The sequence below is a fragment of the Loxodonta africana genome, chromosome 19 (genome assembly GCF_030014295.1).
Source record: "Loxodonta africana isolate mLoxAfr1 chromosome 19, mLoxAfr1.hap2, whole genome shotgun sequence".
Taxonomy (NCBI): domain Eukaryota; kingdom Metazoa; phylum Chordata; class Mammalia; order Proboscidea; family Elephantidae; genus Loxodonta; species Loxodonta africana.
Window position 1 is genome coordinate 51595056 of NC_087360.1, and position 23735 is coordinate 51618790.

The 23735-nt window shown below is 38.1% G+C and overlaps 1 protein-coding gene across 2 annotated transcripts in view; it reads left to right on the plus strand.

Annotated features, from left to right (window-relative positions):
* LOC104846103 (tumor necrosis factor receptor superfamily member 10A-like) overlaps positions 1 to 23735 on the plus strand; it is an 86716-nt gene that overhangs the window by 28925 nt on the left and 34056 nt on the right. The window lies entirely within an intron of this gene.

The following is a 23735-nucleotide window of genomic DNA, read 5'->3' on the forward strand; positions in this document are numbered from 1 at the left end:
AGGTGGGCGAGGCTCAGCGTTGTAGTGAGCCAGGCCAGAGTGCTGTGGGAAAGGGCACAGTAGTAGCAAGCGCCTCAGGGTGGCAGGAGCTTGGGGTGTTCAAGCAAAGATAGGAGGCAGCTGCCTTTGCTCCTTTGCCAAAAATTTGTTGACTCTATTTGTGTGGCTCTATTTCTGGGCTCTCTATTCTATCCTTATCTATTTGTGTGTTCTTTCGTCTTGATCGCTGTAGCTTTATGATAAGGCTTAAAGTTGTGTGGCATCAGTCATCAGTTTTTCTTCAGCACTATATTGTGTTGGCTCTTTTGGAGTCTTTTTGCATTTCTCTATGACTTTAGAATCAGTTTGCTGATATTCACAAAATAACATGCTGGAATTTTGTTTGGAATTGCATTAAATCTATAGATCAAGTTGGGAAGAATTAACATCTTAATGTTTATTTTTCCTATTTTTATAAGCATGGACTATCTTTCCATTTATTTAGATCATCTTTGATTTTTTTCATCAGTGTTTTGTGGTTTTCCTTATTAGATCTTGTACATATTTTATTAGATTTATGCCTAGTGTTCCTTTTTTTGTACGAATATAAATGCTGGTGTGTTTTAAATTTCAAATTCCAATTGTTCATTGCTGGAGTGTAGGAAAGCAAGTGACTTTTGTATATTAACCTTGTATATTGCTACCATGTTATAATCACTTACTGGTTCCAGGAGCTTTTTAAAATCAACGCTGGGGATATTTTACGTAGACAATCATGTCATCTGCTAACACAGTTATATATCTTCTTTCCCAATCTGTGTACCTTTTCTTATCTAATTGCATTAGCTATAATTTCCAGTATGATGTTGAATAGGAGTGGTGACAGGGAACATCCTTTTCATGTTCCTGATCTTAGAGGGGAAGCATCTGGTCTTTGACCATTAAATTAATGTCAGCTGTAGGTTTTTTTTGTAGATGTTCTTTATCAAGTTAAGGAAGTTTCCTCCCATTCCTAGTTTGCCGAGAGTTTTTATCATGAATGGGTGTTGAATTTTGTCAAATACTTTTTTTGCATCTATTGGTATAATCATATGCATTTTTTTCTTTAGCCTGTTGATATGATGAATTACATTAATTGATTTGCAGATGTTGAGCCAGTCTTGCATACCGGTTATAAATCCCACTTGGTCATGGTGTAGAATTCTTTTGACACATTGTTGCCTTCAACTTTCCACGACTTTGTTGAGGATTTTTTCTTCTATGTTCGTGAGAAATATTTGTCTGTAATTTTCCTTTGTAGAAATGTCTACAACAGGTTTTGATATTAAGGTAATGTTGACCTTGTAGAATGAGTTGGCAAGCGTTCCCTCCTCTTCTATTCTTTCGGAAGAGTTTGAGAAGAGTTGATGTTCTTATTTAAATGTTTGGTAGAAACCATTTGGTCCTGCTGTTTTCTATTTGGGAAGGCTATTAATTATTGATTCAAAAATTTTTTCAGTAGATGTAGACCTATTCAGATTATCTGTTTCTCCTGGTGGAGTTTTGATAGGTTTTGTCTTTTAAGGAATTGTTCTATTACATCTAAGTTATCAAATTCGTGGTCATAGAGTTGTTCACTGTATTCCTTTAGTATCCCCTTAATGTTCATAGGATTGCTTCTGGTAGGCCCTCTTTCATTTCTAGTGTTAGTAATTTGTGTCTTCTCTCTTTTTTCTTGGTCTGCCTGGCTAGATGTTTATCAGTCTTTTCAAAGAATTAACTTTTGGTGTCACTGATTTCTGTTTTCCATTTCATTGGTATCTGTTCTAATTTCTTTTCTTCTACTTATTTGGTATTTAATTTGTTCTTTTTTTTCCCTTCAAATTTCCTAAGGTAGAAGCCTAGCTGACTGATTTTATTTCTCTCTTCTTTTCTAATGTATGCATTCAATGCTATAAATTTCTCTCTAAGCTCAGCTTGCACTGCATCCCGCATATTTTGATAAGCTGTATTTTCATTAGGCCAAATATTTTTTAATTTTTATTGAGACTTCTTTGACCCACATGTTTTTTTTTGAAGTGTGTTATTTAATTTCCAGATATTTTTAGGTTTTCCACTTATTTCTTGTTACTGATTTCCAGTTTAATTTCTTTGTGGTCTGAGAGTATACTTTGTATGATATCTTTTTTTTTTTTTTTTAATTTGTTACTATGTGTTTTAACACCCAGGATGTCGTCTATCGGGTGAATGTTCCACGTGAGCATAAGAAGAATGTATGTTCTGCTTTTGTTCGGTATTCTATAAATGTCGTTTAATTGATCCAGTTGATAAATAGTACTGTTCAGTTTAACTATATGCTACTGATTTTCTGTCTGCTGGATCTGTCATAACTGAAAGAGGGGTGCTGAAGAGTCTGACTATAAAAGCAAACTTGTCTATTTCTCCTTGCAGTTCTATAAGTTTTTGTCTCATGTATTTTGATGCTCTTTTAAAAAAAAAATTATTTTGTTGTTGTTGTTGAGAATATACACAGCAAAACATATACCAATTCAGTAGTTTCTACATGTACAGTTCAATGACATTGATTACGTTCTTTGAGTTGTGCAACCATTCTCATCCTCCTTTTCTGAGTTGTTCCTCACCCATGAACACAAACTCTTTGCCCCCTAAGGTTCCTGTCTAATTTTTTGGTGGGATATAGATTTGATATCATATAAATAGCATAATGCTCAAGGCAGATTTTTTTTTTTAGTAGTTAAGCTAAACCATTTTTTAAGAAGACTTCAAGGGATATTTTTGGTTTAAGGTTTAAAGATCATCTCAGGGCAATAGTTCAGGGGTTCATCCAGCCTCCATGGCTCCAGAAAGTCTGGAGTTCATGATAATTTGAAATTCTGTTCTGTATTTTTCTCCTCTTGTTCAGAATTCTTCTATAGAATCTTTAATCAAAATGTTCAGTAATGGAAGCCAGGCACCATCCAGTTCTTCTGGTCTCATGGCAAAGGAGGCAGTTGTTCATGGAGGCAATTAGGCACACATTCCGTTACCTCCTCCTATTCCTGACTTTCTTTCTTCCTCTGTTGCTCCTGGTGAATAAAGACAACTTGTGCTTCGGATGGCCACTTACAATCTTTTAAATCCCCAGAAACTATGCAGTGAACTAGGAGGTAGAACAGAAGCACTAAACATGTTATTAGGCCAATTAACTGGATGTCCCATGAAACCATGACCCTCAACTACCAAACCAAGGAAACAAACACCATGCTAACACTAATCAAAAGAAATCTGGAGTAGCTATATTAATGTCAGAGCAATGAAAATGATCAGAAATAAAGAAGGAAATTTCATAATGATAAAAGGATCGCTTCTCCAAGGAGACATAATAATCCTTAATGTATATTAAAAAATCCAAACCCATTGCCGTCAAGTCAATTCTGACTCATAGCGACTCTAAAGGAGAGAGTAGACCTGCCCCATAGGGTTTCCAAGGAGCGCCTGGTGGGTTTGAACTGCCGACCTTTTGGTTAGCAGATGTAGCTCTTTGTTCTACGACATTGTTCTATGACGTTGGTTAACAACCCCATGACATATCGATACTCTCCCTTCTTAACCTTGGGCTCCCTATTACCGGCTTTCCTGTTCCCTCCTGCCTTCCAGTCCCTGCCCTATGGTTGGTGCACCCCTTTAGTCTTGTTTTGGTCCATGGGCCTGTTCAATCTTTGGCTGAAGGGTGAACCTCAGGAGTGACCTCATTACTGAGCTGAAAGAGAGTCCAGGGGCCATACTGTGAGGGTTTCTCCAGTCTCTGTGAGGCCAGCAAGGTCTTTCTTTTTGAGTTAGAATTTTGTTCTACATTTTTCTCCAGCTCTGTCAGGGACCCTCTATAGTGATCCCTGTCAGAACAGTCAGTGGTGGTAGCCAGGCACCATCTAGTTGTACGGGACTCAGTCTGGAGGCCATGGTAGATGTAGTCCATTAGTCCTTTGGGCTAATCTTTCCCTTGTATCTTTAGTTTTCTTCATTCTTCCTTGCTTCCGAAGGGGTGAAACCAGTGCAGTATCCTAGATGGCCGCTCAAAGCCTTTTAAGACCCCAGACACTATTCACCAAAGTAGAATGTAGAACATATTCTTTATAAAATATGTTATGCCAGTTGAGCTAGATATTCCCCAAGATCATGGTCCCCACAGCCCTCAGCCCAGCAATTAGGTCCCTCAGGGAGTTTATATGTGTCTATGGAGCTACCATGACCTTGCCTTGTACAGGTTGTGCTGGCTTCCTCAGTATTGTGTACTGTCTTACCCTTCACTAAAGTTACCACTCATCTATTGTCTAAGTGTTTTTTCCATCCCCACCCTCGTAACCATCAAAGATTGTTCCTTTTTGTATGTAAACCTTTTCAAGAGTATTTATAGTAGTGGTCTCATACAATATTCGTCCTTTTGTGATTGACCTATTTCACTCAGCATAATGCCCTCCAGATTCATCCATGTTATGAGATGCTTCACAGATTCATTGTTGTTCCTTATCATTGGGTAATACTCCATTCTGTGTATGTATCACAGTTTGTTTGTCAATTCAGCTGTTGATGGTCATCTAGGTTGTTTCCATCTTTTTGCTATTGTGAACAATTCTGCAATGAACATGGGTGCGCGTATGTCTGTCCATGTGAGAACTCTTATTTCTCTGGGATATATTCCTAGGAGTCGGATTGCTGGATCATATGGTATTTCTATTTCTAGCTTTCTAAGGAAGCGCCATATCGTTTTCCAAAATGATTGTATCATTTTGCATTCCCACCAGCAGTGCATAAGAGTTCCGATCTCCCTGCAGCCTCTCCAACATTTGTTATTTCCTGTTTTATTGATTTGTGCCAGTAATGCTGGGGTGAGATGGTATCTCATTGTGGTTTTGATTTGCATTTCTCTAATGGCTAGAGATCGAGAGCATTTCCTCATGTGTCTCTTGGCCGCTTGAATGTCTTCTTTGGTGAAGTGTCTGTTCATATCCTTTGCCCATTTTTTAATTGGATTATTTGTCTTCTTGTTGTAGAGGTGTTGGATTTTCTTGTAGATTTTAGAGATTAGAAGTTTGTCTGATTTGTAATAGCCAATTTTTTTCCCCCAGTATGTAGGTTCTCTTTTTACTCTTTTGGTGAAGTCTTTTGATGAGCATAAGAGTTTAATTTTCAAAAGACCCCAGTTATCTAGCTTATCCTCTGGAGCCTGTGTGTTGTTGGTTGTGGTTTGTATCCTGTTAATGCTGTGTGTTAGGGCCACTAGCATTGATCCTATTTTTTCTTCTATGAACTTCATGGTTTTCTGCTTTATATTTAGATCTTTGATCCATTGTGAGTTAGTTTTTGTATATGGTGTGAGATATGGGTCCTATTTCATTTTTTTGCAGATGGACATCCAGTTTTACCAGCACCATTTGTTAAAAAGGCCGTCTTTTCCCCATTTGATGGACTTTGGGCCCTTGTCAAATATCAGGTGACCATAGATGAATGTATTTACATCTGGGTTCTCAATTCTGTTCCATTGGTCAATGTATCTCTTATTTTACCAGTACCACGCTGTTTTGACTACTGTAGCTGTGTAGTAGGTTCTGAGGTCAGGTAGTGCGAGTCCTCCTACTTTATTCTTCTTCTTCAATAGTGCTTTACTTATCTGGGCCTTCCTCCCTTTCCATACAAAGTTAATTGATAAGTTTTTCCATCTCTTTAAAGAATGTTGTTGGTATTTAAATTGGTATTGCATTGTATTTGTAAATCACTTTGGGTAGAAATGTCATCTTCACAATGTTGAGTCTACATATCCATGAGCATGGTATGTTTTTCCATTTATGTAGATCTCTTTTGGTTTCTTACAGTAGTGTTTTGTAGTTTTCTTTGTATAGGTCTTTTACATCCCTGGTTAGATTTATTTCCAAGTATTTTATTTTTTTAGGACCTGTAATAAATGGTATTGTTTTCCTGATTTCTTTTTCATTGTTGTCTTTATTGGTGTATAGGAATCCAGATGATTTTTGTATGTTTATCTTGTATCGTGCAACTCTGCTGAATCTTTCTATTAGTTCCAGTAGTTTTCTTGTGGAGTCTTTTGGGTTTTCTATGTATATTATCATATCCGCAAATAGGGAGAGGCCAGGAAATCTTCTTTTGTTAAGATTACCACCAAGAAAACTTTATGGAGCAGTTCTACCTTGTCACAGATGAAGTTGCCATGAGTTGAAATAGGCTCAACGTCAACAGTTTAGGGAGAAATAGAACAATTACAGTTCTTATTTCTGCAACTGGTCACATGGTCATAAGTGGTATTTAAAACTACCTTCTACCTCTACCCATTCCATAGTCCCTTTGCTCCCAGCAAGTACCTCAGCTGTTTGTGATTCTTTGCCTGCTGGTGTGACCCAAACCTTATTCCTGAAGAGTATGTGCTACTGGTAGTCCCTCCTGAATTGGGTTGTTGTAGTTTTTGTTGACTTTAATCACAGGGCATGGTAGTACTAAGAGGTGCCCTAAGGAATCTCCTGTATCCCAGACTACTCTTCTTTACCTCTATTGTGATAACAGTTCATTTTCACCTTGGTAGTCATGATCAGTCACTCCAGTCAGTAGAGTAACTCCCTCCTTTGCCTATTGATACAGAGCATAAGCAGCCCAAAGTGGCTGGGTGTCTGTCTTAGTTGAATAGAATCACTGTCGTGTCTCCTAGTGGAACCATTCCACCCTTTGGAACTTAGACCTCTAGATCATCAAATCATAGGATCATGGGAACAGGAAGTGAAACTTTTGCTAGTGGTTCACTAGGGGTAATAGTGAGTGATACCACTCACATTTCTTCCCCCTTGTTTTCTGGACCTGTGAATATTGACTGTTGAAGAAATAGCATCATAAATTGGATGCTGATTTTGAGCATATACATTGCAAGGCTGGAGAATATTGCCCCAGCCCTTCAGGATATTGCCAACTAGCTGGCACAGTAATTGAGTCTTCAAAAGGTCATTCCACCATTCTATCAAGCCAGCTACTTTGGGATAATAGGGAACATGGCAAGAACAGTGAATTTCATGGGCATGGGTCCATTGCTACACTTCATTTGCTGAGAAGTGAGTTCCTCAGTATAAAGTAATGCTGTGGGGAAGGCATTCTATAAGACCATAGGTGGTGGAATTGACAGAAGAATTGTATGCAGGGAAAGCAAATCTGTATACAGAGTGCCTATCCCAGTAAGAACAAAATGCAGCCCCTTCCATGATGGAAGCAGTCCAGTGTAATCAACCTGACACCAGCTTGTTGTCTGATCATCCTGGGGAATGGTGTCATATCGGGGACTTAGTGTTGGTCTGGAGCCCTGGTGGCATAGTGGTTAAGAGCACAGCTACTAGCCAAAAGGTTGGCAGTTCGAATTCACCAGCCACTCCTTGAAAACCCCATGGGGCTGTTCTACCCTGACCTATAGCACCACTATGAGTCAGAATCGACTTGATGGCAATGGATTTAGTTTTTTGGAGTGTTGGTCTGTGCTAGTGGCAGATTGGGCACTCATCAATGGCTGTAGCCAGGTTAGCCTTGGTTTGTGGAAGTCCATGTGGCCTTCATTTGTATACCAAGAGGTCATAGGTACAGGCTGGGAAAGAGAAGATAATGTAGCAGGAGCAGGGATCATGGGTATTTGAGCCACTTCCTCATATAACTTACTTGTGTGTTCAGTGCCTGCTTGAGTCTAATCTTGTATATACCATTTCCATTTGATGGTAGAGTGCTATTGTTCACCCAACTTTATGGCTTTGTTGGTCAGACGATACCCAGTTTATGATGGGCAGCTCAGGTCACATGGTAACTTGGTGGCTCATGGTTAAGCATTCAGCCTTTACTAAGGTCTCGTAGCAAACCAGAGCTGTTTCTCAAAAGGAAAATAGTTACCTGCAAGGATGGCAGGGCTTTGCTTCTAAATCCTAAAGGCCTGCGTTGTGATTCACCAGTAGTGGCCTGCCAAAGGCTCTAAACAGCATCTGTATCTGCCATTGCCACCTAAAGAATCATTGGATTTGCTAGATCATATGGTCCAAATGGCAGAGCAGCTTGCATGGTGGCCTGGATCTGTTCTGGAGCCTTCTCTTGTTCTGGGCTCTACTCAAAACTAGCAGCTTTTCAGGTTACTCAGTTGATATACTGCCTCCAGTACACAAAGAGGCCCACTAGGCACTGTGCCTCTTTGATGGTTGGAGAGGCCAGATGCAACAACTTATCCTTTACCTTAAAAGGATATTTTGACATGCCCACATCACTAAACTCCTAGAAATTTCACTGAGGTGGAAGGCCCCTGAGTTTTTGTCACGTTTATTTCCCATAGACTGGTACATAAATGTCTTCCTAACAAGTCTGGAGTAGTTGCTACTTCTTGCTCACTAGGTCCAATCAGCACGATGTCATCAATGTAATGGACCAGTTTGATGGCTTGTGAAAGGGAAAGGTTATCAAGGTCCCTACGGACTAAATTAAGACATAGGGCTAATGAGTTGATATACTTCTGAAGGAGAACAGTGAAGATGCTTTGCCAACTGAAAGAAACTGCTTCTAGTGGTCTTTACAAGAGCAATCGACAAAAAAGCATTTCCAGATTAATAGCTGCATACCCGGTACTGTAAGATCTGAAACCAAATATGAAAAAGCAGCTGTAATTGGAGTCACCACCTGATTAAGTTTTATGATAATCCACTGTTCTTCTCTAACATCCGTTTTCTGTGCAGTTCAAATAGGCAATTTGAATGGGGATATGGTTTTTTTGGGTATGGTGGAAATGACCATACTTGCATCCTTTAAGTCCTTAATGGTGGCAGTAATCTTCACAATCCCTCCAGTAACGTATTACTTTTGATTTAATATTTTACTAGGTAGAGGCACTTCTGATGGTTTCTGCTTGGCCTTTCTTACCATAATAGCCCTCACTCAACATGTCAGGGAAATAATGTGGGGATTCTTTCCCACAGCCAGTCGCTGAATATGTCTTTTCCAAGTATGCATTCTGGAACTGGGAAAGTCATTACAGTATGGTTTCAGGAACTCACTGTACTTATTGTGAGATGGGCATGAGCTAAAAATCCATTGATTGCTTGATCTCCCTCCATATGCTTATACTCTGACTCATGGGCTACAGTGACATTTTAGGTCTCCTGGGGTTAGTGTCAGTTCAGAGCCAGTGTCCAGTAATCCCCCAAAAGTCTATTTCCTTTTCTCCAATGTACAGTTACCATGTGTAATGGATTGAACTGTGTCCCTCCAAAATATGTGTCAACTTGGTTAGGCCATGTGTGGTTGTCCCCCATTTTGTGATTTTCCTAGGATACTGATTGGCTTAAAGTCAGGAAGGGTGTGTGTCAGGGTTGTATTCTTTCACCGTACCTATTCAATCTGTATGCTGAGCAAATAATCCAAGAAGCTGGACTATATGAAGAAGAACAGGGCATCAGGATTGGAGGAAGACTCATTAACAACCTGCGTTATGCAGATGACACAACCTTGCTTGCTGAAAGTGAAGAGGACTTAAAGCACTTACTAATGAAGATCAAATTACCTCAACATAAAGAAAACAAAAATCCTCACAACCGGACCAATGAGCAATATCATGATAAATGGAGAAAAGATTGAAGTTGTCAAGGATTTCATTTTACTTGGATCCACAATCCACAGCCATGGAAGCAGCAGTCAAGAAATCAAAAGACACATTGCATTGGGCAAATCTGCTGCAAAGGACCTCTTCAAAGTGTTGAAGAGCAAAGATATCACCCTGAAGACTAAGGTGCGCCTGACCCAAGCCATGGTATTTTCAATCACATCATATGCATGCGAAAGCTGGACAATGAATAAGGAAGACCAAAGGAGAGTTGATGCCTTTGAATTGTGATGTTGGCGACGAATATTGAGTATACCACAGACTGCCAAAAGAACGAACAAATCTGTCTTTGAAGAAGTGCGGCCAGAATGCTCCTTAGAGGCAAGGATGGCGAGACTGCATCTTACATACTTTGGACATGTTGTCAGGAGGGATCAGTCCCTGGAGAAGGACATCATGCTTGGCAGAGTACAGGGTCAGCAGAAAAGAGGAAGACCCTCAATGAGGTGGATTGACACAGTGGCTGCAACAATGAGCTCAAGTATAACAAGGATTGTAAGGATGGTGCAGGACCGGGCAGTGTTTCGTTCTGTTGTGCGTAGGGTCGCTATGAGTCGGAACCGACTTGACGGCACCTAACAACAACAACATTATAAATTATAATCTCTGCCTGTGGTTAAAGAGGATTAGGGTGGGATGTAACACCCTTGCTCAGGCCACATCCCTGATCCAATGTGAAAGGATTTTCCCTGGGGTGTGGCCTGCACCACCTTTTATCTCTCAAGAGATAAAAGGAAAGGGAAGCAAGCAGAGAGTTGAGGACCTTATACCACCAAGAAAGCAGCACCAGGAGCAGAGTGTGTCTTTTGGATATGGGGTCCCTGCGCCTGAGAAGCTCCTCGACCAGGGGAAGATTGAGAATAAAGACCTTCCTCCAGAGCCAGCAGAGAGAGAAAGCCTTCCCCTGGAGCCAACGCCCTGAATTTGGACTTAAAACCTATTAGACCGTAAGAAAATAAATTTCTCTTTGTTAAAACCATCCACTCCTGGTATTTCTGTTATGGCAGCACTGGATGACTAAGACACCATGGTAAAAGGCTGTAGAATGTTTTGGGGAAGGCTAGGAGAAAGATTAACAGTATAAAATTTTGGCAGCATAGTGGTGTCCTTCTTCAAGGGGACCTGGCTTCCCCTTCATACAATGGGTTGTGGGTCTGTAAATTGTTTCAAGTATATAATTTGATCGAGGGACCATGACTCTGTGATTTGCTGATTCAAGTTAAACTTCTGTTTACTTAACCTAGAACCCATCCGCTTACACACATCAAGTAAATATGTAGTAGAATTTATATCCCTCTCACCGCTAGGGACACCATATCGAATTAGCCAACTCCATAGGTCTATCTGATTAGCCAATTCCGTAGGTCTGTGTGAGTCAGACTATTCTCCTTACTTGATTTTGCTATCCATTATGGTAACCACTCATCTTGTGTTTGGTGATGTCATTTAGCACCTGTCACCCCAGGATCCAATTTCCCCAATTGAATTTATGGTTCCGAATTCAGTGGTGGCAGTTCCCACTGTAATAACTGACCTACGGAGAAGAGCAACCACAGTGCTCTTCAAGGATGCTGGGACTCCCCTCACAAATGTATTCCTCAATCCCAGGCTAGATGGGTGGGTCTGACATGATTAATTACTCTAACATTCCAATTTCCCTAAGCCTTTGGATACAGTAACCAAAGGCAGTTCTGGAATTTCAGCTTCAGTTAGTGTAAGCCACCTTTTGGCTCGTGTTTCAACCAACCTACCAAACAGTTATATCCTTTACTAGTCCCTTAAACTAAAACATTGCGTGCAGAATCTCTGCTTAGTGGGCCCATATCAGTAAATTAGGCCTGATACAACTTTATGTTCCTTCCACCATGTCTTAGTCATCTAGTGCTGCCATAACAGAGATACCACAAGTGGATGGCTTTAACAAAGAGAAATTTACTATTTACCTTGCATCAGGGAGGTGACCTGAGTAAGGGTATTGTTACAATCCCACCCTAATCCTTTTAACATAAAATTACAATCACAAAATGGAGGACAACCGCAGAATACTGGGAATCATGGCCTAACCAAGTTGACACATATTTTTTGGGGGACACAATTCAATCCATGACATACCATTATCTCACATTCTTAATATCCATTCCCAAACATGTTCCCTGGATTTCTGTCTGTATAAATTAGAAAAATTATGTAGTTCTTTTGAAGTGTAGTACACCTCCTTCTGAGTGTATTTACCTTTCAAGAAACTGTTGGGATTTAAGTGTAGTTACAATTCTAGAGCAAGGAAGGGTGGTGAGAGTGGGTCATCAGTGTACTGCAAGACACCTTGGGGGAGCCCATTACAGGTTCCTCAGGCAAATCAGGGGTAGTTTACTCAGATCAGGGTGGAAGGGCTTTTTCTACTGTCAAAGAACACTCAGAAGAATTTATTGGTTCAGTATCCCCAGCTTCATCAGCATCTGCCCATATGTCCCCACTCCAATTTTCGGGATCCCATTTCTTCCTAATCAGTACTCTCACTTTAACATTGACACCTTGCTGGGTTGGGAATTAAATCTGCATTGTAGTTCAGCCACTGATCAGATGAAACTCCGGGTTAGTTTTTCAGCAATCTCAGCTCTGTGACTGTAGGACATAAGGTGTTCTTCCAGGACACACATAGCAACTTTTAGATCATTTATGTGATGCCTGAGCTGGGAATTGGAAGCCCTGAGCTCATCCTTTTCTTTCCCCTCTTGGATCAGTGAAATTAGGAACAACTAGCCAGTGTCATAATACTGGTCAGTTTGCCAAAAATGTCCTAGGGTAGCAAATACGTGATCATACAGATCTTTGTCTCTCATAAGTGTTTGATTGTTGTTTTGTTAGGTGCTGTGGAGTTGGTTCCAACTCATAGTAACTCTGTGTACAACAGAACAGAACTCTGCCCAGCCCAAGTATTTGAGTAGGAGTGTCCAGTGGTGATATTTTGCATATCTTTATTGCCACAGGAGCCCTGGTTGCACAGTGGTTAAGAGTTTGGCTGGTAGACAAAAGGTCAGCAGTTTGAATCTATCGGCCGCTCCTTGGAAACCTTGTGGGGTAGTTCTACTCTGTCCTGTAGGGTCGCTGTGAGTTGAAATCCAGTCAATAGCAATGGGTTTTTTGGTTTGGTTATTGTCATATCATGCCATAGACTACCAGTGCTTCTTTACTCCTGGCAATAAAATCATTAGTGTCTTTAAATCTAATCTGATTTAAGAACCAATTCTAGTAACCCCAAAACCAATTCAGAAAACCTGTACTTAAAATTTTGCTCATTTAGAACCACTCTCGGTACAAAAAAAAAAAAAATTCTGTGTTAGTTGTGGTTCTCCAGAGAAACAGAACCAATAAGATATATGCAAATTAACAGAGCCACCATTTGTGGTGCAAATTGTTTTCTTTTGATTACTGACCTAAAGGCTTGTGGTTTGAGCCCACTCGGGGTACCACAGAGGAAAGGCCTGATGATTTGCTTCAGTAAAAGATTATAGCCAAAAGAACTCTATGGAGCACTTCTACTTTGTAACGTGGGGGGTCACCATGAGTCTGAATTGACTCAATAGCAATACGTTTTGTGTGTGTGTGTGTGTATATATATATATGATTTATTTTAAGGAATTATTTCTCACAGTATCAGGGTCTGGGAAGTCCAAAGTCTTTAGGCTAGGTGACAAACTGGAAGTTCCTACAGTATTTTTTTGTGTGTATGTGGTAAATATATATGTAACATAATTTTCCATTTCAGCCATCTTCACATGTACAGTTTAGTGACAATAATTAAGTTCATCATGTTGTTTCACCATCACTCTTATCTGTTTCCAGATTTTTCTATTGTCCTTAACGGAAGCACATTGTCCCCTAAGTATTGTGTCTTCCTTTCCGCTTCATCCTCACCCACCTCTGGGAGCCACTAATAAACTTTTGTCTGTATATACTTACCTATTCTAGATATTTCATATGAGAAGGATGGTACAATATTTTGTGACTGACTTAGTTCACTCAGCATAATGTTTTCAGGGGTCATCCATGTTGTAGCATGTGTCAAGGCTTTATTTCTCTTTATGGCTGAGTAATATCCAATTTTATGTATGTGCTGCATTTTGTTTATGCATTCTTTGGTTGACGGATATTTAGGCTGTTTCCATATTTTGTCTATTGCGAATAGTACTGCAGTGAACATTGGTTTACAAGTATCTGTTTGTGTTCCTGCTTTCAATGTTTTCTTCTAAGGGTTTTATGTTTTTAGTCCTTACATTTAGGTTCTTGATCCTTTTGAGTTAATTTTCATATATAGTGTGAGGTATGGGCCCAGCTTCATTCTTTTGAAACCCAGTTGTCCCAGCACCATTTATTAAAGAGACTATTTTTTCACCATTGAATGAACTTAGCACCTTCGTCAAAAATCGATTGGCCACAGATGTATGTGTTTGTTTCTGGACTGTTAATTTTATTCCATTGGTCTATATGTGTATCAGTATACCAGTACAATACTGATTTGATAACTTTGGCTTTTTAATATGTTTTGAGATCAGAAAATGTGAGTCCTATTTTATTCTTCTTTTGCAAGATTTCTTTGGCTATTCGGGGTCTTTTGCAGCTCCATATAAATTTGAGAATATGCTTTTTCTTTCCTGCAAAGAAGGCTGTTGGAGTTTTGATGAGTATTTCATTGACTCCGTAAATTGCTTTGGTTAGTATTGACATCTTTACAATACTGTGTCTTCCAATCCATGAATGAGGAATGTGCCCTTCCATTTATTTAGATCTTCTTCAATTTCTTTCAGTAATAATTTAATAGTTTTCAGTATACATGTCTCTCCCTTCTTGGTTAAATTTATTCTTAGGTATCTTGTTCTTTTAGATGCAATTGCAAATGGAATTATTATATTTCTCTTTCAGATTTTCAATTGCTGGTGTATAGAAACACAACTTATTTTTGTGTGTTGACCTTGTATCCTGCCACTTTGCTGACTTTATTTATTAGCTCTAGTTGCTTTCTTGTGGATTCTTTGGAATTTTCTATATGTAGGATCATGTCGTCTGGAAATAGAAATAGTTTTACTTCTTCCTTTCTGTTTTGGATGCCCTATATTTCTTTTTCTTGCCTAATTTCTCTGCTAGGACATCCAGCACAGTGTTGAATAGCAGTTGTGAAAGTGGGCATCCTTATGTTGATCCTGATCTTATGACAAGTACTCTCAGTCTTTCTCCATTAAGTATGTTACCTGTGAGATTTCCACAAACACTGTCACTGAGCACTTTCCCTTCTATTCCTAGTTTGCTGAGTGTTTTATCATAAAAGTGTGTTGGATTTTGTCAAATTCTTTTTCTGCATTGATTGAAATTATCATGTGGTTCTTTTGCTTTGTACTGTTAATATAGTGTATTACATTGGTTTTCTAATGTTGAACAATCTTTGCATTCCTGGGATAAGTTCCACTTGATCGTGATGTATTATCCTTTTAATATGCTTCTGGATCCAGTTTGCTAATATTTTGTTAAGTGTTTTTGCATTTATATTTCTAAAGGATATTGGTCTGTAGTTTTCTTTTCTTGTGGGGTATTTATCTCACTTTGGTATCAGGCTAATACTAGCCTCACAGAATGAGCTAGAAAGTGTTCCCTCCTCTTCTATTTTTTGGAAGAGTTTCAGAAGAATTGGAGTCACTTCTATAAATGTTTGGTAGAATTTGCCAAGCTAGTCTGACTTCATTGTTGGGAGGTGTTTGATTACTGATTCAATCTCTTCCCTAGTTATGTGCCTGTTGAAATGTTCTATTTGTTCTTGAGTCACTATAAGTAGTATATATGTTTCCAGGAATTTGCCTATTTCATCAAAGTTATCTAATTTGTTGGCATACAATTGTTCATAATATTTTCTTATGATTCTTCTTATTTCTGTTGGGTTGGTTATAATGTCCCACTTTCATTTCTGATTTTAGATATTTGCATCTTCTCTCTCTTTTTCTTTGTCAGTCTAGCTAAAGGTTTGTCAACTTTATTGACGTTTCCAAAGATCCAACTTCTGATTTTGTTGATTCTGACTATTGTTTTTCTATTCTCCATTTCATTTATTTCTGCTCTGATTTTGTTTCTTTCTTCTGTAGCTTTGAACTTAGTTTTTTAATTTTTTCCTATTGCCTCAAGTTGTAAAGTTATGTTATCGTTTTGAGATCTTTCTTCTTTTTTAGTATAGGCATTTCCACTACACATTCCCTTCTGAGCATGGTCTTTGCTGCATCTAATCAGTTTTGGTATGTTGTGCTTTCATTTTTATTTGACTCTAACTGTATTGTGATTTCTCTCTTGATTTCTTCCTTGACCCATTGGCTGTTTAATAATGTTTTGTTTAATTTCCACATATTGGTGTTATTTTCCAGTTTTTTTACTGTTATCCATTTTTAGTTTCATTCTGTTGTGGTGAGAAAAGATGCTCTGTATGACTTCAGTGTTTTAAAATTCATTGAGACTTGATTTGTGACCTAACATATGGTCTATCCAGGAGAGTAATCAGTGTGCACTGCAGAAGAATGTATATCGTGCTCTTGTTGAGTGGAGCGTTTTGTATGTCTGTTAGGTCTAGTTGGTTTGTACTGTTGTTCTTAGTTGTTGTCAAGTCGATTCTGACTCATGACGACCCCATGTGTGCCAAGTAGAAGTGTTCCATAGGGTTTTCAAGGCTGTGACTTTTCCAAAGCAAATTACCAGGCCTGTCTTCCAAGGCATCTTTGAGTGTGTTCAGACCGCCAACTTTCTGGGTGGTGGTTGAGCTCTTAACCATTTGTGCCACCCATTGTTCAAATCCTCTATTTCTTGATTGATTGTCTTTCTAGACGTTCTGTCCGTTATTGAAAGTGGTGTATTAAAGTCTCCAATTGTTATTGTGGAACTGTCTATTACTCCTTTCAATTCTGTCAGTGCCTGCTTCACATATTTTTGTGTGTGAAGTCCCTGGGTGGCACAAACAATTAAGCTCTCAACTACTAACTGAAAGGTTGGTAGTTTGAGCCCACTCAGAGTTGTCTCAGAAGGCAGGCCTGGTAATTGCTTCCAAAAGGTCACAGCCTTGAAAACCCTATGGAGCAATTTTACTGTGCACATGTGGGGGTCACCATGAGTCAGAATTGATGGCAACTAATAATAACAACATGCAAAACAAACAAGTTAGGTACATATATATTTATAATTGTTAGATCTTCTTGATGAATTGAGTCTTTTATCATAATGTAATGTCCTTTGTTTTTTTAGAACAGATTTTGACTTAAAGTCTGTTTTGTCTATAATATTATAGTCTCCCCACTTCTCTTTTGATTGCTATTTGCATGGAATATTTCTTTCCATTGTTTCACTTTCAGTCTATTTGTGTCTTTTGTACACAGCCTATAGCTGGAACATGCTTTTTTATCCATCCTCTCCTTCAAAAATGAGGGTGAAATTAAGACATTTCCACATAAAATGTCTTTTGATTGGACAGTTTAGTCCATTCACATTTAAGGTAATTACTGATAGGGGAAGACTTCTATCATTTTGCTATTTGTTTTTTCTGTGCCTTATGTCTACTTTTTCCTTCATTTCCTGAAATATTGCCAATATTTTTGTTTAGTTTTTTGTTTTTCTTTTTTTTGTAGTGACCAATTTGATTCCTGTCTCCTTTCCATTTGTATATATTTTTTAGATTTTGTGTGTGTGTGTGTGTGTGTGTGTGTGTGTGGTTACCGTAAGGATTACGTTTGACACTTAAAATTTTAACTACCTAATTTAAATTGATAGCAATTTAACTTCAGTAACACACACAAACTCTACTCTTACACTGCTCCTTCTATCACCTTATATAGTTGTAATTGTAAATTATATCTTTATATGTTATATACCTAATAGCATACATTTATAGCTATATTTTATGTATTTTTCTTTTGGTATCATGTAGGACATAATCACTAAAGCTGTAAACTAAAAATACCATAAAACTAGCCCTTACATTGGTCCATGAGATTATCTTTATTGGGGAGATCTTTCTTCAAGTTATTGTCTAGTATCCTTTCAGTTCCATCTGAAGAACTTTCTTTAGAATTTCTTGTAGTGCAGGTCTAGTTGTCACAAACTCCTTCAATTTTTTTTTTTTAATTTGGAAATGTCTTAATTTCACCCACATTTTTGGAGGACAGTTTTGCCAGACATATAATTCTTGGTTGACTATTCTTTTTTTTTCCAGTACCTGCTGGCCTTCTGAGGAGAAATTGGCACTTAGTCTTATTGAAGATCCCTTGTATGTGACAGTTTGCTTCTTTGTTGCTGCTTTCAGGATTCTCTCTTTATCTCTAGTTTTTGAGTTTGAATCTACTTTTTCTTGGTGTGGATCTCTTTGTGTATATCTTACTTGAAGTTCATCGAGCTTCTTGGATTTGTAGATTCGTGTACTTCCTCAGATTTTTAAAGTTTTCTGTCATTATTCCTTTGAATATTCCTTATGTTCCTTTCTCTCTCTTTTCCATCTGGAGTTCCTATGACGTGTATCTTTTTTGCTTGATGGAGTTCCACAATTCCAATAGGCTTTGCTCAGTTGTCTTTATCCTTCTCTCTTGATGCTCTTCACACTTGGTAGTTTTAATTGCCGTATCTTCTAATTCACTTATTCTTTTTCTTCTTTTTTCAGCAGACAAAATCTGTTCAATATTCTCACTGAGCTTTTCATTTTAGTTATTAGCTCAGTATTTCTGTTTAGTTCCATTTTATCATGTCTTGTTTTGCTCATGTATTGTTTTTCACATTCCCTTTAGTTCTTTTAACATGTTTAATACTTTTATTTTAAAATCTTTCTAATCTGTCCATTATCTGGGCTTCCATAAAAACCATTTCTCTCCCTTTGTCTTATTATTTTGAATGGACCATCATTTTCGGTTTCTTTTTATGCTTTGTGATTTTTAATTGAATATTTTAATTAGACTATTAAAATATGTTAGCTTTCTCAATTGCCCTGTATACACAATGCTTTCAAAATGCTAATTTCTGCAAGAAACTCTCAGGCGGGCAAAGACTTTGTCTTTGTTCACCACTCCCTCCCCACCCTGTGAGAGTTCTGATTCAGGCCTGATTGAGGTTTCTGGCCTTCAGGCAGCCCCTAAAGAGATCAGACAGATATGCAGAGCAGTCCATCAGGGAGATGTGTCCTATTCTCTTCAGAAACTGAGATCAGAGCCCCTTCTTTGTGCACACAAGCCATGGTTCAGGTGTTCCTTGTTGCCATGCTGAAGGGGGAGAAATTGCAGAATAGAAAAACAGGTGTTCCTACCATTTAAAAAGTCACATTTTTCTTGCTTCATTTCGTGGCTAGTTGTTATAGTCCTCCCCTTCACTATTTCAGAGTTCTTACAGAGTTGAGTATGGATTTCAAGTTGCTTCTCTTGATACTTGTGTTAGAGTGTCAGGATCTTATGCCTACTCATGCTGCCATTTTCTCAGAAGTCTGCTATTTTTGTTTTAAACAAACTTTTACCTGTTAGATAAGTTAATAATTAGAAAAATTAAAAAATACTATTTTACCTTCACTTATTTCTTCTTTAATGCACTATCTTTCTTTATGTTGATCCACATTTCTGACTTACATAATTTTTGTTGTCTCTGAAGAAATTTTTTTTAAATAATATTCTGTTGAGTTTTTGGTGAAAGTTTACAGAGCAAATTAGGTTCCATTTGACAATTGACAATTGTTCATTGATATTAGTTACATTTATTACAATGTGTCAACATTGTCTTTAATTTTGTCCTGTTTGTTTCCTTTCCATTACTGCAGTTTCCTTGCCTCTTGTCACCTTTGCTTTTGAGAAATTGTTGATCTTTTGGTCTCATACTGATGGTTTTTAAGTAGGGCACTGATCTTATGGGTAATATTCTTTATTTTATGTGTCACTCTGCTATTTTGCTAAAAGGTTATCTCAGAGAATAGGCTCAATTCTAAGTTTAAAGAGTGTTTCAGGGTGATAGTCTCAGGGAGTTCTCTGTTTTCTGCTGTTCCAGTTTCTCTGGCTTTTTTTTTTTTTTTTTCATTAAAAATTTGAGCTCTACTCCGTATTTTCCTCCCATCCTATCCGGGACCAACTATTGTGGCTCTGGTCAGAACAGCCAGTGGTGGTAGCCAGGCACCATCTACTTCTTCAGGTCTCAGGGTAGATGGAGTTGTAGCTATTGTAGACTTGTTTCTTCTCTGCACTTTTGGCTACCTTCTTACTGTTTTGCTTTTAGTGAGTCAAGACCCGTAGCTGTGTTTTAGATAGCCACTTCCAAGCTTTTAAGACCCCAGATGCTGCTCATCTGAAGGACTTCTTTTAACGTTTCCTGCAAGACTCGCCTAGTTGCAACAAATTCCATCAGTTTTTGTCTAGTTGAAAAGTCTCCTTTACCATGAAGGATAATTTTGTTGGGTAGAATTCTAGGTTGATGGTTTTTTTCTTTCAATACTTTAAATATTGCACTCCACCCTCATCTTGGTTGCATGGTTTCTAAAGAGAAATCTGATGTAATTCTTCTACTTTATCCTTTATAGGGAAGGTATCCCAGTGCCCTGGCTTCTTTCAACATTTTTCTCTTTGTCTTTAATTTTACACAGTTTGAAGATGATTTGCCAAGGTGTAGATTTTTTGGTGTTTATCCTGCTTGATGTTTTCTGGACTTCCTGCATCTGTGAAGATATAACAATTTTCTGTCAACAATTTTGAAGATTTTCAGCTATTATTACTTCAATTCTTTTTCCCCTTTCTCTTCTGACATTCTCATTATGTGTATGCTACACATTTTGTAATTGTCCCACAAGTTTTGGTTATTCTACTCTTCTTCAGTCTTTTTTCTCTTTCTTTTTCCATTTGGGAAGTATCTATTGACATATCTTCAAGCTCACTGATAATTTCCTTGGCTATGTTCTGTCTACTTGTGAGCCAGCCAGGGCATTCTTCATTTCTGTTACAGTGTTTTTGCTTGATCTTATTTCCTCTTGAGTATTTCTTAGAGTTTCAATCTATTTGCTTAAATAACCCATCTATTCTATCTATTTTTTTCCCATTAAAACCATTAGCATACTAGTCATCATTATTGTGCCGTCCGTGGAGACCCTGGATGGCACAAACAGTTCAGCACTCAACTACTAACTAAAAGGTTGGCGGTTTGAACCCACTCAGGAGCTTCAGAAGAAAGGCCTGGTGAACTGCTTCCAAAAGGTCACAGCCATAAAAACCCTATGAATCAAAGTTTTACTGTGCCACACTTGGGGTCACCATGAGTTGGAATTGACTCAACAGCAACTGATTAGTGTTTGCTACAGTGGAGGCACAAACAAGGCAGATGGGGGTGAGGGGGAGGGGAGGGGGAAAGGTTTAGCCTTATTAGTGTGGAAAGGTTGACTAATAATTCTAATATCTGTACCATATGTGAATCTGGTTGTGATGTTTACCCTGTCTCTTCATTATTCATTCATTTATTTATTTTTGCATGCCTTGTCGTTTTGCTGAAAGCTGGACATGATTATCTCGTAATAGGAACTGAGGTTCTTTCGGTTGTAAAGTTCTGTTGGTCTTGATGTGGTGGTAAGGTGTGAGAGGAGGGGAAGTGTTTTATAGTACTATGGTTAGGTCTTTTAGTGAGTCTGTGCCCCTAGGTGGTGACCTGAAAGTGCTTCTCATCTTTTCCCTTCTCCTTTTAGGTGAAACAGGAAGGTTAGAGGTGCCTGGTGTTGGGTATTTCCCTTTCTCTCAAGACAAAATTTAGAAGAAGTCTATGGTTTGGCGGTTCTTCCCAATGTTGAAGGCTAGATTGGCTGGAAACGAGCACTTCCCCTCTTCCAAGTCATTTAGGCTCTAATAAAACTCACGTTGGTTAACCTGTAGTAAAGCCTTAAGGGCAGGCTGTGGTCAAGGAGAACAGAGCACTATTTCAAAATGGTTACTTTTTCCCTCTCCCCTCCAGAAGTAAGAGAACATTTTCTCCCAGCTTCACAGTGAAAACCCGATGGTGCTCTTGGAGGTGGAACTCACAAAATTGTGGGGCCCTTCTAAAGCTTGTCCTCCAGCATTTTTTATCTCTCAAGGTAGCCCATGCTTAGTGTCCAGCAATTAGTTAATTATTGTTTAAGTATCCCTACCTGATACTGGGTTTGGGGGAGGCAGTGTTGGTGGTGGCAGTCACTGCTCCCAGTAAGTGATGATTCTCTGTGTTATTCTGTATGTCTCTTTAGCTTTCAGGGCATTGGTTTCCTCTGTGATTTCAATTCTCTGATGAATCTAAGAAGAGTTGTTAATTTTCAAATTTTCACCTTTTTTCTTCTTGTGAGATCAGGAGGGATGATGTCCCATCTCATCATAGGCCAAGACAGAAACTAATCACACCTAAATTCTTGAAGGATAGTTTGCTGAATATAGAATTCTTGGTTGGCAATTTTTTTCTTGCAGCACTTTGACTATGTCATCCTATTGCTGCCTGACCTCCACAATTTCTGTTGAAAAATCAGCTATTAATCTTATTGAGAATTCCTTGTATTTGATGAGTCATTTTTTTCATGCCTCTCAAGATTCTCTCTTCATCTTCGTAATTAAAAAATGTGACTATAGTGTGCCTCATTTGGGATCTGTTTAAGTTTATTCTGCCTGGACTTTATTGGGATTTTGGATGCATAGATTCAAGTCTCCTATCAAATTTGGGGGTTTTTAAACCACTATTTCCTCAAGTATTTTCTTCTGCAACCTTATTTTTCTCTTCCTTCTGGAACTCCCATTATGTATGTTCGTATGTTTATTGGTATTCCCCCAGGTCCCTTGGGCCTGTTTATATTTCATTATTCATTGTGTGTGTGCATGTGTTTGCTCCTCAGACTGGATAATCTCAATTACCTTGTCTTCAGGTTCACTGATTCTTTCTACCTGCTCAGATCTGCTCTTTACCCCTCCTATGATACAAAGACATAAAAAGACTAAAAGTAAAAGTATGGAAAAATTATGCTGCATGCAAATATAACCAAAATGAGCTGGAACGGCTACTCTATTATCAGACAAAATAGATTTAAAGTCAAAAGGGTTACAAAAACAAAGAAGAACAGGATATATTGATTAATGGTTCAATTCATCAAGAAGATATAACAATTATAAACATACATACACCTAAAAAGAGAACCACAACATTTATGAAATAAACGTTGACAGAACCGAAGGAAGAAATAGATACTCTTCCATTGATAGCTGGAGAGTTCAGTGCACCACTGTTAATAATGGATAGAACAACCAGACAGAAGATCAGTGAAGAAATAGAGAACTTGAACAACAGTATTCTGTTAGGTCAGAATTCGACCTAACAGACATATACAGGACACACTACCCAGTAACAGCAGGATATACATTTTTTTCAAGTGATCGTGAAACATTCCCAAGGGTAGACCATAGGTTAGGCCACAAAAGAAGTGTTAATAAATTTAAAGGTATTAAATAAAATAATACAAAATATCTTTTTCAACCACAATGGAATAAAACTAGAAATGAATAACAGAAGGAAAACTGGAAAACTAACAAATATGTGGGATTTAAAGACATACTGTTAAATATGCAATGGGTCAAAGAAGAAATCACAAGGGAAATTTAAAATACCCTGAGACAAATGTAAATGAAAACACAACATTCTAAAACTTACGGGATGCGATGAAAGCAGTGCACAGAAGGAAATGTATATCTGAGAATAGCTACATTAAAGCAGAAGAAAGATTTTAAATCAATAACCTAACTATAGATCTTAAGGAATTAGAAAAAGAACAACCAAAACCCAAAGCTACCAGAAGGTAGGAAATAATAAAAATTAGAAAAAAATGAAATTGAGAAGAGAAGAACAATACAGGAAATAAATGAAACCAAAAGCTGGTTCTTTGAAAATATCAACAAAATTGAGAAACCTTTAGATAGACTGATGAAAAAATCAAATTACTAAAATTAAAAGTTAACGACAGGATATTACTACTGACATAACAGAAACAAAAAAGATTAAAAGAGAATGCCTTGAACCACTCTGTGCCAATAAATTGGATAATTTAGGTGAAAGATACAAAATGCTAGAA